The following is an 8,095-nucleotide window of genomic DNA, read 5'->3' on the forward strand; positions in this document are numbered from 1 at the left end:
CTGCAATGAGTGTTATGTTAAACATGAGCAGGGACTGTGCAATTTGTGAGCCAGCACTGCCCTCATCCGGGAGAAGGCTGAATTCCCCTTTCTACCAGGAAAGACTAATTTTCCACATGATTGTTTGTATCATTAGTTTTGGTAGTACAGATCTGAGAATACATACTTTCATTTACATTTTCCTTCAAGTTTAAGTGTCCTCTCTCAGCAAAGGGACTCCTTTCAGATCCCCAAGCAAGACAAGGAGAAAAACCTTCTAGTACACCTGGGCGAACAAACAAAGAAAATCACCAAACCAAGAAATCCACAATATTTGCTTCCACACATTGGCAACAAGTGATTTCAGTGCTGAATCTATCTACATACAAATGCAAGCACCAAATATGCAGTGCAAACAAATCAAAAGATGAAAACAACTGGGATTCAGATCAAATAGAAAGAGGTAAGAGAACAAAAAACAGTGACAATGGGAATAGCTTAAATGTGCTCCACTGTTATTCATAAAGGCATAACTGCTCAAGGGTGGATAAAAAACCAACTAAAGGGGGCAGAAGGACAAGAACTGCTATTGAACAGGTATGATTTCCAAAAAAGGCAGGGAAATGGAGTTGTGACAAGAAAAATTTGGTTAACCATAATTTAAACCAAATTGGTGTCATAAACAATAAGGAGCCAGATCAGTTTAAAGAAGCAGAAGGAATCACACAGCCTTGACCCACTATGACACAGAAACAGAAAAAACCCAACCTTCCAACATTAATTTTCTTTCCTCTTAATCCTCTTAAGTAAATCACAGCCCTATTAAAATAATTTAGCATTTTAAACAATAATTTTGGGTGTTAACATTTGATTACTAGCAAAAAAACTTATTTGAAATGTCTCTATTCCACAAAACATACATTCATAAAGAGCATTCTGTGCTATTTAAGTTGATTTTTAAACATTCCCTACAGAAGCTGGGGTCATGATAATATTTTTAAGGAAAATATTTAGTTAGCTATTTAGTCAAAATCAATCCCTAGCAGTATCATTAAATATTTGCCTATTTATGCCTTCATTGAACTACTCATCTGGCCCTTTTCACAAACAAAAAAAGCTAAGTCATCCCTTAGTCTGGTAGCCCAGTCCCTAAAACTGGCAGCAGATTCTGAGGCTCACAAGCTGAATTTTAACTGTTCAGTAATCAGTGCTGGTTTCTGCAGAAATTATTGTCTCAGCTGTTTCAGAACTTGTAGTGGGAGGGTGACACAAGCAGAAGTCAGTGAGGCTGCTCACAAGCATTTATTTATTTAAGCAAGAAGGAATGTTTTCCATGTTTTCAGCAAACAGCCAGCAGCTTTGGCCAGCTGCGAGCGGGCTGCAGGACACTTAGTCCACTACAGGATTACTGAGTACTCCCAGCACTGTTTGAGCCTCCACAAAGTGGCATCAGAGACCACTGACCAAAAAACTTGGAACTCTATATACCACAATTAAAGAAAACTATGACAAAAATAACTAGAGGCATGTACAGGTTAGAGGCAAGGTAAGAGTAGCACTGGGGAGACTGCAGGATCTCTTTCAATTACCAAATTTCACAGCACCTCTCTCAGCCATATGTTAAAAACTAAAAAATCGACTTTCTTCACCCTCCTCTGGGACCTGCTTTTCAAATGTGCAGCACCAGACAAGCAGCACAACAGGGCTCATGTTTACCTCAGAGACAACACTGTCACTCCAGCTACATTTGTCTGACATTTTACATTCACACATTAGGAAACTATGACTATTTCTGGACTGCAAAACACTATCTGAAGGACAGATAGATTATATACCCTGCATTCTAAAGTGGCAGGTTGCTATGGTTTCCCCCTGCAAGAACAAAATTCACTTCATTAGGTTATCTGAAGATCTCCACTAAAACCAAAAGGGGCCATCAGGAAAGCAGCCTGTCCTTTAATCACACTCTGTCTTTGTGAATATCAGTCCATTTTTGTTCTGAAACACAGTTTGAAAAGAAGAATGTAGTTCTGCACATGAACTATCCTGATACTCCATATTCTGAGCTGAGCTTTAACCACAGAGTTGGCACAACAATGTGGATACTGACTGATTGAAAACTGCTGTCCTGTGAACCTATGGTTTAGAAAATGATATTTAACTCTTGGTTGTTTAAATTACTACCTGAACTACTTAACTCATTTGGTAAATCACATTAGGAATTAGCAGAACCTCTTTTCTTGAAAGTAAGACAAATATAACAAGATAAAATATTTCTTCTTTAAAAAGGCACCAACCCAGCCAAGCCAAATTCCCACGACCTTGCTTCTGGAGGCTGTGGCAGGAATAATGTCTTCGAGTTACTTTTTTTTTCCCCCCAACAATCTTTTCTGTGGATTTTTGCTTATCTCCAAGTCCTACATGATCCATCAAATGAAAATTACTTGCTCATGCCATCTCTTTGGGCTCTTCAGCCAAGCACAGTGCCAAAGACTCCCAGTACTGCTTTCAGCAAACTGTTTTCAACCATTGAGAGCTCTTGAGCCCTCAATTAGTGTTTCAAGTTGCGTTCCTTTGGGATTTATAGACAAGTTGTCTTCTTAAAAAAGAGAAAAAAAGCTTCCAAGTGTAAGTGATTGACTTCCTTTTTTTTTTTCTTAACAAAAAAAAAGACAAACTGTGTATTTCCATCATGTCAAGCCTCAGCTCAGAGGGCTCACCAACTGTTATTCCAGAGCAGTCAGGAACAATGAGCTCATTACCAGTAAGCCTAAAGCAAATGTGCAGCACCCACACAGCCATTGGAAACATTCAGTCCATAAGCAAAAAAAAATTAAAATACTGAAACATGAAGCATGACTTTGTACTGTCTTGTAATGACTCAAGTATTTCTAACAGTTCTCTCTGAAGGGACCTGACACTTTCCCCAGGCTGCTCCTCACAGGGTGATTAACAAAAACACACACACTTTTGCAGGCTTATTAATCATCATAAGTGCCTGGTCTCAGCTTTGCCTGTCTGTTCAATAAAGTACCCTGTGTTCCAAATCCAGCTACCATGACTTTTCCTAAAAAAGCACTCCCGAATCTTCTCAAAGTGGGAGAAAATACCTGGCTGAAAATGATCAGTGGAGAAGATATAAGCATGAAAAGTGCAGGACTACTGCAAGTTTTTAAGTTTACACTGCAGATCTATGATTTCATACCCCGTCCACACCCTCTTCTTCTAGGGAAGCCAACTACACATCAATCATAATCATAATGCTTGCTGATGCTCTTAAAAAAGGCTTGGGGAAAGGAATGTGAAAAGGCAAAGGATTTTCCAGAATGATGTCAATATAAATACTTTTGGGGTAAAAGATTATTTTTACAATCAATACATCACAAACACAGCTCAAAGAGATCACATAAGCAAGCACACAGCTCAGACACCAGATACAGGCAGGAGACTAGCATATAGATTACATATCATTCCAGCGCAGCAATAGAGAAAAAAGAGCTAATGGACTGCCATTATCCCTATCCAAAACAGGGGTTTGGGCATTGTCTTTGCACTCAAGGTAGAGAAACCTCTGACAGTCTCCTCAACCTGGCAATTTCACACAGTATACAATAACAAGTTTTCTAGTTTGAAAGAGGAGATATCCTGTTATTACCATGCAATACTTCTTTGTTAAGAAAATAAAGAGAGAAGAAAGCATAAAGCAGATGTTTGACTAAGATCAGTGTAAGAATATCAATAGATAATTACAGCTTCTAAATCCTTTCCAGGTTTTGGTATTTATGAAGAGTTTGACAATCTCCATGGTCTGACAAAGTGTCCTTCTCTCAAATTATTTATAGCAAGGGCATGCAGAGCTCACTGCCTTTCTTTCTGGCCTGTAGAGTTTTTTTCTGATTAAAATCTGAACAATGCAATGTAAGGCAAAAGTCACAAGAAACTTTTGAATTAATTTAATCTACATTTCAAACAAATCTCTTGCTGTCAGGGCTAACTGATGCCCCCTCTGGTCTCAGTGACCCTTCTTCTTCAGTGAAGTTTAGACATTTAAATTCTTTACATTAAGGAGAGTGGGTTAGGTGCATAAACACATTCAAGAACCTGGATTTCTCAAAGCTTTGAAATAGGGCCTTTGAAATCGGATTTCTACAGTTCTCCTGAGCCTAAACTGAACTGAATATTATGAACATACTATCCCTAAGGCAGGTTCAAATGAGTTAAAGACTTGTCTCCTTTGCCTCCCACCTCCCAAGCTCTTGTACTTAAATCCATCTCAGAGATCTTTACTCTCTATTCTGACATATTTGATATCAGCGAAAGAGTAACTTTCCTGATAAAAGATAAATCTCCTACAGGAGATTTACTTGGGAAGCTCCACCTCTTTCCTTTTGTTTGCCTTTCCTTCTGGTGTGCACTTCTGTACCATTACATTAAAGAACTAAAGACAATTAGTACAATAAGTGAACAAACATAAGAGAAGGAGCAGGGAGAAACCTTTCCAGCTGTTACAATAATTAATTTTTTTAACTGAAATCACAGAAAAACTAATTGTAAGAGTCTTTATGCTAATTCTGATGCTTTAGTGATAAAACACACAGCAAAGGGTGACAAGCCAGCATTAATTTCTTTAGCTGTCTTGAGAATGGCATACCAGAAGACATACAGCTCTTTTCCCATAGATGATAACAAAAAAGCTGAGGCCAATCCTGGCAAAGGCAGGGCACAACCTCACCAACAAAGCCACCACCCCAAAGCAGGAGCAGAGCCAGCCTGGTGGCAGGTCTGGCCAAGCAGGGAAGAAGGCCAGCCACAGTCCCTCCTGGACCATAGCCTTGAACTTACTGAGGCTCCTGGATCCTCAGGCAAGGAGTATGGGTGGGTGAGAAATGACTGCTCACTTTTAAAACTTCAAAGGTTTATTAAACCTTAACAAAAAATACAACAAAAGGACTAAATAAGGAAAAATCACAGCACTGGAGACCCCTGTGACTATCAGCCATGTGCTTGTGTTTAAAACAGATGCTCTTCCTTTTATACCTCTAGTCCCTACTAAAGTCTTGTTAGTCGACTTCTTCCTTGCCATCCAATGGTGGTGGTCACTTTCTTACACCTCGACTGGAGGTCAGAATTTACTATATTAACAAGCCAACCCTCTTCAAATGCCCCAACTACCAAGGCCATCCTGTGCTAACAATGAAAAGGGGAGGACATATTACAGTATTACAGTAACATTACTATACATTTACAAAACTTCTCTTAACATACCTATAATGATCACCCCTTAACTGTGAGAGCCAACCATCTCATTACTCATCTATAATAGATGGAAATCTCAGGAGAGATCAGTGCACATATTTACTCCCTGCGGGTGCTGACTGTGGCAGTGAGGATTAAACAGACACAGATTTCTGAAAGACATCTGACACAGGTTAAGTAGAAAAGAGGTGCCACTATCCACTCTGCTTCTAAGGCAGGTTCACCTCCCAGCCCTGCAGCACTCCCAGCCCTTCTCAGCTTGGCACAGCTGCAGGCACTGGGAGCAATGGGTGCCCTCAGCTACCAGACCAATCCACAAGGAAATTGTGTCCTTGTCTCAGGCATGACAGCCACTGAAGAGGCAGAGCAGACATCTAGGAGAGAAGACGTAACATCTTTGCTATCCAGGCTGAATCCTCTATCTCATCTCTGCCAGAGCCACAAGGGAGCAGCTGCAATGCATTTCAGAAGCTCCTGGAGCTCTGTTTGCAGCCCCTCTCCTGAAGCACCCTCTACCCCCACGCAGCAGCCTGCAGAGCAGATGGAGTGTGTGCACTGCCTTCAGCCACTCCAGCGCAAAGTCTGGCAACTCAGAGCACGACACTTCTCAAGCTGCTACAGTGGCCCCATGAAGGTGTTTTGGGCTTCTGTTTGCCAAATGCCTAAGCCCAAAGAACATTTTAAAATCACAACTTGTATGTTATATTTAATCAACGTGAACTGCTTTATCATGCTGTCACCTCAGTCCAGAATCCTCACTGAAAGAACAAAAAACAGGCCGGTGATTTTGCCTGCTGTCAGTGACTTCAAACCAGATCCACGGCCCACTGCTTTTTACAGCACTCCCTTAGTCTATTTTTAAGAGCAATTTGAGAAATAAAAGCTATTTAAAACAAGCAGCATGAAAAGAAGTATCATTTGCTTCACATGATTATTATGTGCATAGTAATGACAGGAAGAATACTGCAAATGTTTTCCAACTCTTAAAAAAAAAAAAAAAAGAACATTTCCTTTGCAATATATAATTTTGAATTTTAATTTAGATAACTCAGACTATTTACTGGCAACATAAATATCCATATTCATGACATCTGATTTGCTATAATCTTTATTTCTGGTGTGCTGCATCTGTGAATACTTGAAGCACTTGAGTCTGCATTCATGGGCAATTATATGGGAATGTCATCCAATAGCAACAGATTGATTTACAGTTTAGACTTCATAGCACCAAAAGACAATTCATTTTCTCTCAGATGAGCTGTGGCATGAGACCTGGGATTGATGCTTCCACTCTCATTTTTTTAACAAATTACTTTTTCTTGTCTAATAGACTGTCAAATCAAGGGCATTATAATGAGGGTCAAACCAGTGCCTTTTAGATGCATTCTCTCAGTGCATCTCAGTGTATCTCACTACTTTGCAAAGGTCAGAGGAAGAAAGGGAAATGGACAGCAAGTAGAAACTTAAATTTCATGCAAGTGTTTTGGAGGGGAAAGAGGCACAGGTATGGTATTTGGTCATTTCACCTTCACACCCCAGGACTCCCTCATTCTGACTTCCACTGAGCCTTCCAGAAATCCAAGCTCTTGTTATGAAAAACACATTTTTCTTAAAATTCTCTGCATCTCTAACTTCTAGTCTTGCCTGTTGGAAGTTATTCTGAAGTAGAAAGGTTCTTTCAATAAAACAAATTTTTGTTAATTTCACAGGTGATAGGAAGAATTAAACAAACCCACAATAAATCCGTGGCAAGTACAATAGGAGAAAGTGTTTAATGGATATATTAGGTAAATAAAGTGATAAAGCTCATGGATGCATCAAACTGTCTTACAGTTCTTCAAAGGAAAGAGCACAACAGCAGAGGCTTCCCAGAGACCTGCTCTCTCATCATCCCCTCCTTAGGTGACAACAGAAAAATGAGTATTGGTAAGGACAGCATTAACACAGGGAGGATGAGCCAAGTGCTTTTAACATCGCCTGATTCAAAGCAGCTCAGGCGTTCCTTTGGTGACTTCTCATTCTTGTGAAAACACACACAATGTCCTTACCATCTTTATTTTAACAGTTAAAACCCCACACATATGAACATCTTTTACTGAACAAAAATTCCTTATAGCTGATCTTCATTAACAATGTTTCTCCAAGGCATACAGAGATAATGAAAACAACTGCAGTTTCCCATAGTTCTAAAACAAACACCTGGGAGCAAATCCAGCACGCTGCTCATTTCAGGCAGAGGGGACCAGAATTTATTCACACCAGTCACAGTTGTCCCACCACTTAAAGTGCAACTCAACCTTCCTCTGTTTCAAAGGGAGGCAAACTTAGGGCAAGTGAAAAACAAACATGCTCAAAAGCAGAATATGTAGAGACAAAAATCCCACTCTCAGGCTACATAGGATGACTTGGTTTGTGTACTTACGTGTGACTATCAATAGTGCTAGCAAAAGGTGGTGCCAAAAATGCTTGCTAAAAGTGAAATAAATCACTCAACCTTTCTTTCAGGAAGATTTTCCAACATCAAACAAGCTGACAGACTTTACTGAAAAAAAAGTATTCTTCTCAGGATAATTATCACCCAGGCTTTATTGCAAACTTAGTCTACCTAAGATAATTTCTAAAAACCATGAAATCCACTTGGATTTGAACTCTTTCTTGCCCTCTTGAGAGGCAGAGCACCTCTTCCCATCAGCAAGATGTGTGTATGTTCAAAATCTGCATCAGTACTGATAAAACCAGTTTAGAGCTATATATCACTTCATGTATTAGTGACATACCAACATGTATTTTCTTTGAAGAGGGAAAATAATCAAATACAGCTAAGAGGTCTGCCTTACTAAAAACCTTGCTTTTCAGAAAA

The sequence above is a fragment of the Taeniopygia guttata genome, chromosome 13 (assembly GCF_048771995.1).
Source record: "Taeniopygia guttata chromosome 13, bTaeGut7.mat, whole genome shotgun sequence".
Classification (NCBI taxonomy): Eukaryota; Metazoa; Chordata; class Aves; order Passeriformes; family Estrildidae; genus Taeniopygia; species Taeniopygia guttata.